At 35.2% G+C, this 9,628-nt stretch overlaps 2 pseudogenes across 1 annotated transcript; one reads left to right on the top strand and one right to left on the bottom strand.

Moving 5' to 3' along the window:
• Positions 1 to 865: 865 nt before the first annotated feature.
• Positions 866 to 3,570, bottom strand: LOC149580686 (uncharacterized; annotated as a pseudogene). The gene is made up of 2 exons (XR_016354098.1): positions 3,441 to 3,570; positions 866 to 3,337 (listed from the first exon to the last, which is right to left on the bottom strand). The product of XR_016354098.1 is annotated as an uncharacterized LOC149580686 (transcript).
• Positions 3,571 to 7,920: 4,350 nt separating this feature from the next.
• Positions 7,921 to 8,616, top strand: LOC149580685 (uncharacterized; annotated as a pseudogene).
• The last annotated feature ends 1,012 nt before the right edge of the window (positions 8,617 to 9,628 follow it).

Below are 9,628 nucleotides of genomic sequence, written 5' to 3'. Positions count from 1 at the left end.
AGAGGTGGGAGCCTTGGTGGAAGCTTAAAATAAAACTTCAGAAAAAGAGAGGAAGGGATTGTGCAAAACTTCCCTGTGGCAGTGCCACAGCGGGTTTGTTCTGTGCAGAAGCAACGGGCTCCGGTGATCGTCAAATTTTGATAAGGCCTTAGGAAGGATGGATAATCAATTGTAATGGCCAGTGTTGATAGCAGTTGCAGGGGTCTCCCATGGCGGATGATGTTTGGGTTTTTCTTCCAAAATAATGAGAAGGTAGGGCCAGATGAACAGGTTGATAGTGTAAACTCATAGGTGGAGGCCCATGGAAAAAAAAATTGCAAGTGAAGGACGACATGTTTTGTAGATTGGCAAAGAGTGAATGCAGGGGTCTGTGCACGCATGTGGTTTTGTGGATAGCGGTTTGAACGGTGAAGGGATTTGATTGCACGGTGATCAGTAAACGGTTTGCGGTTTGCACGGTGAACGACAAACTCTGTGGCTGAATGTGGACCCGGCTGTAATTACAGGGATCGTAATGTAATAATTGTTGCCATCAGAATGGCAAGTATTATCATAGCTTAAAATATAATGATTAGTTCCTTGAACACACTTCTAAAACCAAAATCAAAGCTCAAAGCATGCCAACAAAATGTTAAACTTTTAAAAGTGATCAGATCCGTGTATCAATTTTACAGTATACTGGTACAATTGAGAAAATGTTTATCCAGGAAACCGGATGCTACAAAACAGTCTAAACAAATGATGAGAAAGGACATATATCTATGCCTGCCAGGAGATTATATATTCATCTATGTTGCTAAATACCTAAAAATCCAATTTAAAACAAACAGTGTATCATATTGAATCACCTGCTAAACCAAACTCGTGACAGTTCAACAAGAGATTAACCATTTGGGCCATTGATAAGTGTCATCAACAATAAAGTCAATTATACTTACTCATTTTCCAAAATAAGTAACTGATAAAAACTATTGAAAGCCCAGATGCAGGAATTTACAACTGTGAGCTTAAAAAGAGATTCAGAACAAAAAAACTACTCATCCTTTGACATACTTGTCTTTCTTGGTGGCTTCTTAATCCTCTCGCTGTCAAGTTCACTCTCAGAAACTAAGCTGATGAATCAGAATCTGATGAGCCTGATGAACTAGAATAATCATCATTAGAGGTACATTCATCTGACGTGGGTAAAGACTTTTGCTGCTGCATTATAAGCCTTGGGAAATTCTTCAAATACTGACGTAAACTGTCGGTGATACCACCAAGACCAATGGAAGTAAAGAAATTGATAGCAAACCGAGAATCCTTGAAACTGTTCTTTGGAAAAATTGAGTCCAAAGACTCTTGCAGTGTTGGATCATTCAATTTTTCTTCAAGTAGCATTATACCCAGCTGCTCTGCCAGCTCCTGAAAGAGAATCTTTATAAAAATACGGGAAGAGGAAGTAGTATCTTCCTCTGTCAGCCGTATATAGGCAAGAGAATGCCACGAGAGAGCATTTGTACCAAACAAATGTGCAAAAAACTTTGCAACATTGCGTAGCTTGTTAGTCTCTAACCTCTGTATCATAGAATACTGTTGTACAAAACACTTATCAAAACATTCCTGATAATTTTTATTGATCATACAGAACCTTTGCGCAAGAAGTCCATAATAACGGAGGTATGTTCTCTCTTGACTGCAGCATTCTAAGAGCATGATGCACAACTCCATCTCTTGACCAGGTTCAAGCTTGATCTTTAGTAGCTTATGACCAGCTTCCTCAAAATCAACACTTGACATAATTGTCAAGTAAATTGTGCGTCTTAAATTGACCAAGTCTGTCTCTGTCTCGTCCTGTATTCTCAGCGTTTCTTCATCTTCCTTCTCCTCATCATCTGAATCATCACCTGAATCATTCTCTCCTTCTGCTTCCTCGGAAGAAGCATCTCCAAGAATATCTTTCTTCAGTTTTTCATATGCTGCCTCGTGCTCTAAGAACTCGGGATCTGGCTTGAAAACATCCAAACCGGCTTCTTGATCAAGTTCATCTCCCAGGGAAACTTCATGCGTTACCTGATCTTCTTGCTCTACAAGGTCCAATTCTGCACGCACAGCTGGATGACCCTCGAACTTACCTTTGCGAATTGCAAAAAGACCTTCAATTAAAAACTGCACTCGTTTGTCAATTTCCCCCTCATGGAGAATGACTCTAAGTCTTTCGAAAATCCCATTGAGACCTTTGGGTGAAAGGTCTTGCAACAAAGACCCACATTCTTTTACGAACCCAACGGCAACCTCTATGCTATCATCTGTAGGATTCTCTAGTAAGAGGGTGAGAACTTCCAAGGCAATAATCTCATGTGCAACTTGTTGATTCACCAAATGTGCTATGAATTTTGCTGCTGATATCAACATTTGCTTGTCATTGCGTTTGTATGCCCTCTTGAGCTGCAAAACAGTTCTTCGCAACAGCAAACTGCCGAGTTCTGGATACTTTGTATTTACCACAGCAAGCAAGGCAGCAAAAACATCTGTAAATGCAGGGGATGCCATTTGGGATTTCATGCAAGACCTACAAAATATACCCCTTCCGCGGATGATATTCTCTGCAAGCAACTCCGGAATGATATTCTTGATGTTGGATGCATTTACCTTGTTTACTAACCCATTGATACTCTTCCGAAGGGCATCCCATGTTATGCGCTGGTATTCCACACTACTCTTGTCCTGCTCATCTTTCACTAGTCGAGCCAGCTTGAATGGGGGAATGTAAATACCACCACTTCTTCCTAGACCCTTCACGGTCTCTCTCACAGAAACTTCGCCATTCCTATTCTGAGATGGAGAGGTAACACCAGAAATTTTCAGTTCCACTGCCTCTCTTTTCCTCTTGTTTCCAGAAGCCGATTTATCACATAATTTGTGCTTATTTCTATCAGCTGTCTCCTTATAACCATCTTTTTCTTCAAGCATGTCGCTGTTGCGAGCTCTGTCAATCTTGGGCTGCCAATTCTCAGTCACCTTTTCAGATCTCCTCATTTTTGTATATCTGTCATGATCTTCGTGTCTTGTCATGTTTCTGTCCCAATCCCTGTTTCTATCTCTCCCGGCTATACCGCGATTCCTCTCATTCCCGGGCTCCTTGAGAGAAACCTTGATTCTGGAAATCTCTCGCACAAAAGACGTATTTCTCCTGCCTGTTGCATGTTTCCTATCCACGCCATTCTCTCGCTTTCCGTATTCTTCAAACGAAATTTCGCCTACTGATAACTGTTTCCCAGACGAAAGTCTCTCCCAATTTCGCTCACAGATGCTCATATATTAGGTCTCAGCTGCAATGGCTAATTCAGATTCACCCCTGCAACATTTTTTTTCAAAACTTATCATCAAAATTTGCAAGGGTTTTTTAAGGCAGATCCATTTTTCTTAGAACCAGAGAAAGAAAGATCTAATGGACTTACCTGGGGCAAGAAGAGCCTTAATCCGCTCGCTTTACCGCACAACTGGGCACAAGAACAATCAAAAAAATGTCAATGAATCACAAGCAAATAAATGACACTTTATAAAGAATGAGCGCTAATTTTGGTAACACGTACCTGTTGCATGGAATCACAAATACAAATACTTTATTAAGAATGAGGTCTAATTTTGGCAACATGTACTTGTCGCATTGAATGCTTTTTTATTTTAAACTAGCACTCGCATCTGGAAGAGCAAAGGGTGCAAGTCTACATAAGATGGTTGTCACATATTTCATTTTTAGTTGGACATTGAATTAAAATGAAAGGAAACATAAAAGCTTGAAAAACAATTTAAATATTGTTAATTTAAAATAGTTAAATCTAGTTGTTCTTTTAGATTCATACACACTTATTATAAAACTTAAAGAAATGTAGAAGGGGAAAAGAAACAAAAAAGAGTTAAATTGGTACATACATTTTTTCCACAAAGTAATCTATTTTTGAAGAAAAATAGTAGAATATTTTCGACACTTTTCTGTTTACAAGGTAATATGTTGTTTGTATTCGAAACAAATATAAAGGATTTCAAGAAGCAAAAGTTTGGATAACATAATTTGCATTTTCACAAGGGTCATTTTCTCACCATACCTATAACACAACAGTTTTGGCTATACAGGGGTCAAAATGCACCTCCATAATTAATTTGTTTGTATTTTTTAACAAATCAACATTCATATAAAAATTTATAATTAATTAATAAAAGTGCATTTTGGTCCCTGTATAGATAGTGCCTAACACAACAACTTTATTCATCGGGGAAAGAGGATATTGAAATGCATAAATGTATCCGATAAAAAAAGTGACGGAAGTAAACATATATCGAGTAATATGTATTAAAGGAAACTACAAGATTTGGTCCACTTTATTGAGAGTTGTTACAATCAAGACTCTTCCTTTTGCCTAATAATTGTATATGGATTTTATATTTTTTATTCAATATCAATTAAAGGATATTTGTTTTCACTATACAAAAGTTGTCTAATGATTAACTCTTGATATAGTTGTAAAAGTAACAACTTGTCATTTCATTTTACCAAAATCAATTTAATTTTTAAGCATCAACCAAATTGGGATTTATGTATGGTGAGTGTCAATGACATGTATAGTGGTATTTTTCTACGATTACCTAGATATAGATGTTATAGGTAAGCTTTTTGGGTGATCTTTGTTCAAAGGTGGCCCATTGTAATTATCAAAATGGACAACCACATATAGAAGTGGTTCTAGGGGTTTACAACCAGGTGTATACACAATATCTACTACCTCCCTCAGTGACCCATTTACAAGACCCATTTGAATCCAAAGGTTTGTTGTAAAAATTGTTCAATAGCTATTGAGCCATCTACTAGGAATCAAGAAGATCCATACAAACAGCTAACCATCATACCATTTTCCCAACAACGTCAATTACAACAAACAAGAAATAAAAGGAGCAAAAAGGTTGATGCACTTATAAAAGAAGTGGTAGATCTAAAAATTCAATTAGAAAGTAATCAAGAAAAACATGATTGTGACAGAGAAATTATTGTCATAACTGCATTAATGATACTACATGAGGGTGAGTGCACCAAGATGGTGTACAAAAAGGGGTATAACTGGACACCTTTCTTCTGAAATTAGGTAGACCTAAAATTGGGCGAGACATTTGAGGGTCATCCACTAAAAATGACAAGATGTGTAAAACATATAAATTGTAGTAATCTGAATCTACTTTCTAAACTACTAGAGTTTTTACAAAATGGATAAGATTAGGTGGGTCAAACCCTGCACACACAAAAAATAGTTCTTGATTTTTTAGAAAACACAACATAGTTGTTTTTGTGTACAGCACAAAAGACATAGTTATATTTAGTATTTTTCATATCCCTTTGGTAGGGTGATATTTAAGAGTCATATCTAGAAGTTGTGTATGTTTTTGTAATTTTATGATGAGTATTTTTTTTGTTATGAATTATTGAACAAAATACATCTTGAAATTTTGGTACCTATTTGTGTGCTGAGCCTAACTTGCATCAAAATAATTGAAAATGGAAACTTTTTTATTATAAATGTGTATATAATCAAGTGTAGATCAGTAATATGTAATTTATTTTGAATTTGGTAAAGTCTATCAAAAGTTATTACAAAAATGGTAGACATATGTTTGTGAGGAATGCCAAGGCATTGGTAAAAGTAATTAAAGTTTGCAACATCAATACTGTCCAAAAAAAGAAAAATTATATGGTTAGAAAGTTAAGAAGATGTGTAAAATTATGGCGGTGATTTTAGAGATACCCACTTCACCATTAGCATATCTGATGAAGACAAAGACAAGAATTCATCTTAGAAGATGAAAATACGTCTAAAGGAAAAAGAATGGAGGGAAAACTATCTCCCAAGCCTTTGGGTCATTTCCCTAGGCTATCACCAAGCCATAACCCAAATGAGCTTTTTGGATTCAAATAACCCAATCAGGTTATGAAAATAAAAAATGCATTTAGATCATGATCAGGTTTTGTAAAACATGATTAGGTTATTGTGGGAGAGAGAGAGAGAGAGAGAGAGAGAGAGAGAGAGAGAGAGAGAGAGAGAGAGAGATAAATATTTTTAGTGCATAAACATGTATAGATAGTACGACATAAGTTATAGAAGGATTACAAGCATAGGTAATTAACAGAGCAATTCAGTCAATTGAAGTGTACGACTTAAGGAATTATTTTGGAAACAAATAATTACTTGATCATGTTGGGCCGACATCCTAGATGTTTACCCAAAGTTATTTTATATTTGGTCAAGCGTATGAAAGCATCAAGGCTGACTAAGCAGAGATATATTAATTTGTGACATATAACTAAAGATCATATCTTGCGCAGATAATGGGAAGTATGAATGTGATGCAAACTATATGTGAAGAAAGCTTAAATGATATGTAAGCCTTATGTGATGCAAAATCTGATGTATGATTAAAGAAAGTGTGAGATACAACAGTAAGATAATATTGTATGTGTTAGTAAAAAGATTTGTCCTTCCAAAATTAAATACAATGAATGACTCAAAATGCCTGACTAGAAGAAAAATTACCACTAATAGTTGGAAATACTATCATGAGATTGGTATCTTTCCTCTGAATTGAGAGGTATAGTTCCCTCTTAGAAAGATATTCAAAGGATTTAAATGGCCGATTATGTCTTTTACTAGAAGACACAAAGGCTTTCTAGCATTTACCCATCACTATGGGAGAAATGCAATTATAAGATTTATAAATTGGACAATGAGGAAAGAAAAACAAACAAACAGCCACAAGTCCATCTATCCAATCTTTCACATCACAAGGGAAGTGCAAAGAAACATTATTTTATTCTGCTAACTATGAATGATAATGTAGAATTCCACCCAAAACATGAAAGAAATAACTATATAACCATTTTCAATCCAAGAAAATTGCACTCTTTAGAATCTGATATATGAAACTCTCTTTTATTTTAGATGCATAACAAAATAATAACAATATCTTTTTATTTATGTCATTACAGTCCAATTATAGAAAAATAAAAATTAAACTTCTATTCCTCCTCCCTATTACAATCACTGACCATAAAAATGTATCCTCTCACTCCTATAGTTGCAAAACTGCCAGTGAAGAGAAGAAACCCCATTGTGTAGAAATCTTCACAATAAATAATAGTTTTCACTTGCATTTTGGTACTAGTAATCATTTCTTGATAACAATTTTAATCATTCTCATGAATAATCTCTTCTTCTTATCATTTTACAAATATTTAATATTTGAGCCATTTCAAAGTTGCATATATGATAACAGACATATTTTCCAAATTTAAAATTAATCCCATACGCATTCTTGGATAGGTGGCATATGCTGGTAACAAATTGTTGTCATGATCTTGTGACTGTCATTGGTAGTTTATATACTACTGCACTTAAATAGTCATAAAGTTTGATCTCTGATGAATTGTACAAAACAACTTGGAGAGAATTGTAGGCCTACTTCCAGTCCCCCAATTTTATGCTTCCAAATCAGCCCCATCAAGAAAATCTTCCATTGGTTCATTTTTCTGGTTATGGTGTTGTAGGATTCATCTTTTAAGAAGACTGCATTTGAAAGAAGCATTGAACCTTAATCTTAATTCTCAAAGTCTAGGAAGTTTAGAATTATGCGAATTTTCAAAGTTCAAAAGAGAGTTTAGATATTTAAAGTTTTAAAGTTCAACATCTACAACTTGAGAAAGAAGATTCAAAGTTCCAGTTCAGGATTTGGGGTTCAATTTAAAAAATAAAATTGCTTGTGTCTAAGAAAGATTTGATTATAAGAGAAGAAGCTTGTCGAATTGGTTTTTTATTCGGTGGATTTACTAGATCTTTCCATGGTATTTGTTAGAGACACGAAGATTCTTTTTTGTTTGCCATATCATCTGCTCAAGTCATGTATTGCTTTATCATGCGAGCAAAAATACTAGTTAAATCATATCAAGATTTCATTGCAAAAATTGATCCAATTGCTTTGCTAGTATATAAAGTTGTTCGAGAAAGTTGCAGATGTGGTCCTATTGTTTTGGTTTCTCTATCTACTTACTTAACTAGTAGGATGGATTTCCAGTTGCATAAATTGGATCCTTATGCTTTAGTTATTCCATGTTCTATCTTACATCCTAATGTAGCTTCATGATTAGCGCATAATGCAAATGTAACATATTCAACATTCAAAAAAACATTTCCACTATATTTCTCTTTAACATTTGTACCATTTGTTATTCTTCATCTTGAAAATTTTATGGAGTCTCCTACGAGAACATGTTGGAATGCTACTAAAGGGGTAGTGTGATCTACATCATTTCTATCAGCATTTGTAGGACTATTCTGGGCAGTTATATGCTTGCAACGAAAGGTTGTAACAAGAGATCACAAGCTTATTTATTGGTTTGTTGGATGGATTGTTGCCTTGTCTATTCTTATAGAGGAGAAGAGCAGATGAAATACAATGGCTCACTTTCTCAGGGGTCTTCTCAAGCATTTTCTTGCTAGTAGGATAAGCACTGGTGGACTATCTCTGAAACTTGGAGCTCCATATCCCTATGTTGACATTGTAAACTATAGACATGCTTTTAGTTTACAAGAATAGAACTCTAAAATCTCAACCATGTATCTTTCAATAGGAGAGCATTTAAATCTAGAGGCTTTTTCAGGACTTTGACTGACATGCATATCATACTGGCATACATTTAACATTTTGAGGGCAGCAACTATAGTTGAATGGTATTTACATCACATTTGTTGAGGCAATTCGAGAATGCCAATGTTGAATATTGTATCTAGATATCCATGGTTCCTTGTGATTCTCTTGCACAAATATTGAGGAAATGTATGTGACCAAAAGTGGTGAACTCGTGCCATTGCAGAGACAGTGAAGAGATGGGGATGTGTTCATTGGGTTAAAATATATTTAGAAGTCGACACCCAATGTCAAAAATTAAAACATGGAAGAGTAGGATAAACATGGACATGTTAGTGTAGTTTGTCGAAGCTAAACATTTCTAGCAGAAACTACCATTTGTAAAGATGGCCATTCCTTGATTCATACACGATACACATTACAGAAATTTGTGAAGCGACGGGGAGTGATCAAGGCATGTTTATTCTCCAAATGTGATGAGATAAACATGTCTATTGAACCTGATATGTGGATAGGAAAATATCACCAAAGTTTATTCAACTTTTCAAAGATCAAATGGATCCTGATATTCTTCTTGAAGGCCCCAATGGACAACTTTGGCTTGTAGAATTATGTTGCACAGGCATAGTAATGACTTTTGAACATGGCTGGAATAGCTTTGTATCTAACCATAACATAGAATTTGAAGATTTCTTAGTTTTCACTCATACTTGGAAATTCCATATATTTGGAAGAAGTGGTTGTGAGAAACAACATGGTTTCCTTGTGAAAAATATTGAATCTCGAATGGAAGAAAAAGATAATATGAAAAATGTCCAAAGCCCTATTTGTTTTGAAAATAATCTGCTAACTGGCACCAAAGACAAGTTCAAAGAAGATAGCATAGATACAAGGAATCTAGCCATGCCATGCACTAGAATACAAAATGATAAGACACACAAATCTGTCACAAGGAAAAGAT

The sequence above is a fragment of the Cupressus sempervirens genome, chromosome 1 (assembly GCF_028749045.1).
Source record: "Cupressus sempervirens isolate cs-2001-9-10 chromosome 1, ASM2874904v1, whole genome shotgun sequence".
In the NCBI taxonomy this organism is placed as follows: Eukaryota; Viridiplantae; Streptophyta; class Pinopsida; order Cupressales; family Cupressaceae; genus Cupressus; species Cupressus sempervirens.
Note: the sequence above shows the minus strand (reverse complement) of the source record. Positions and strands in the feature narration are given on the sequence as shown.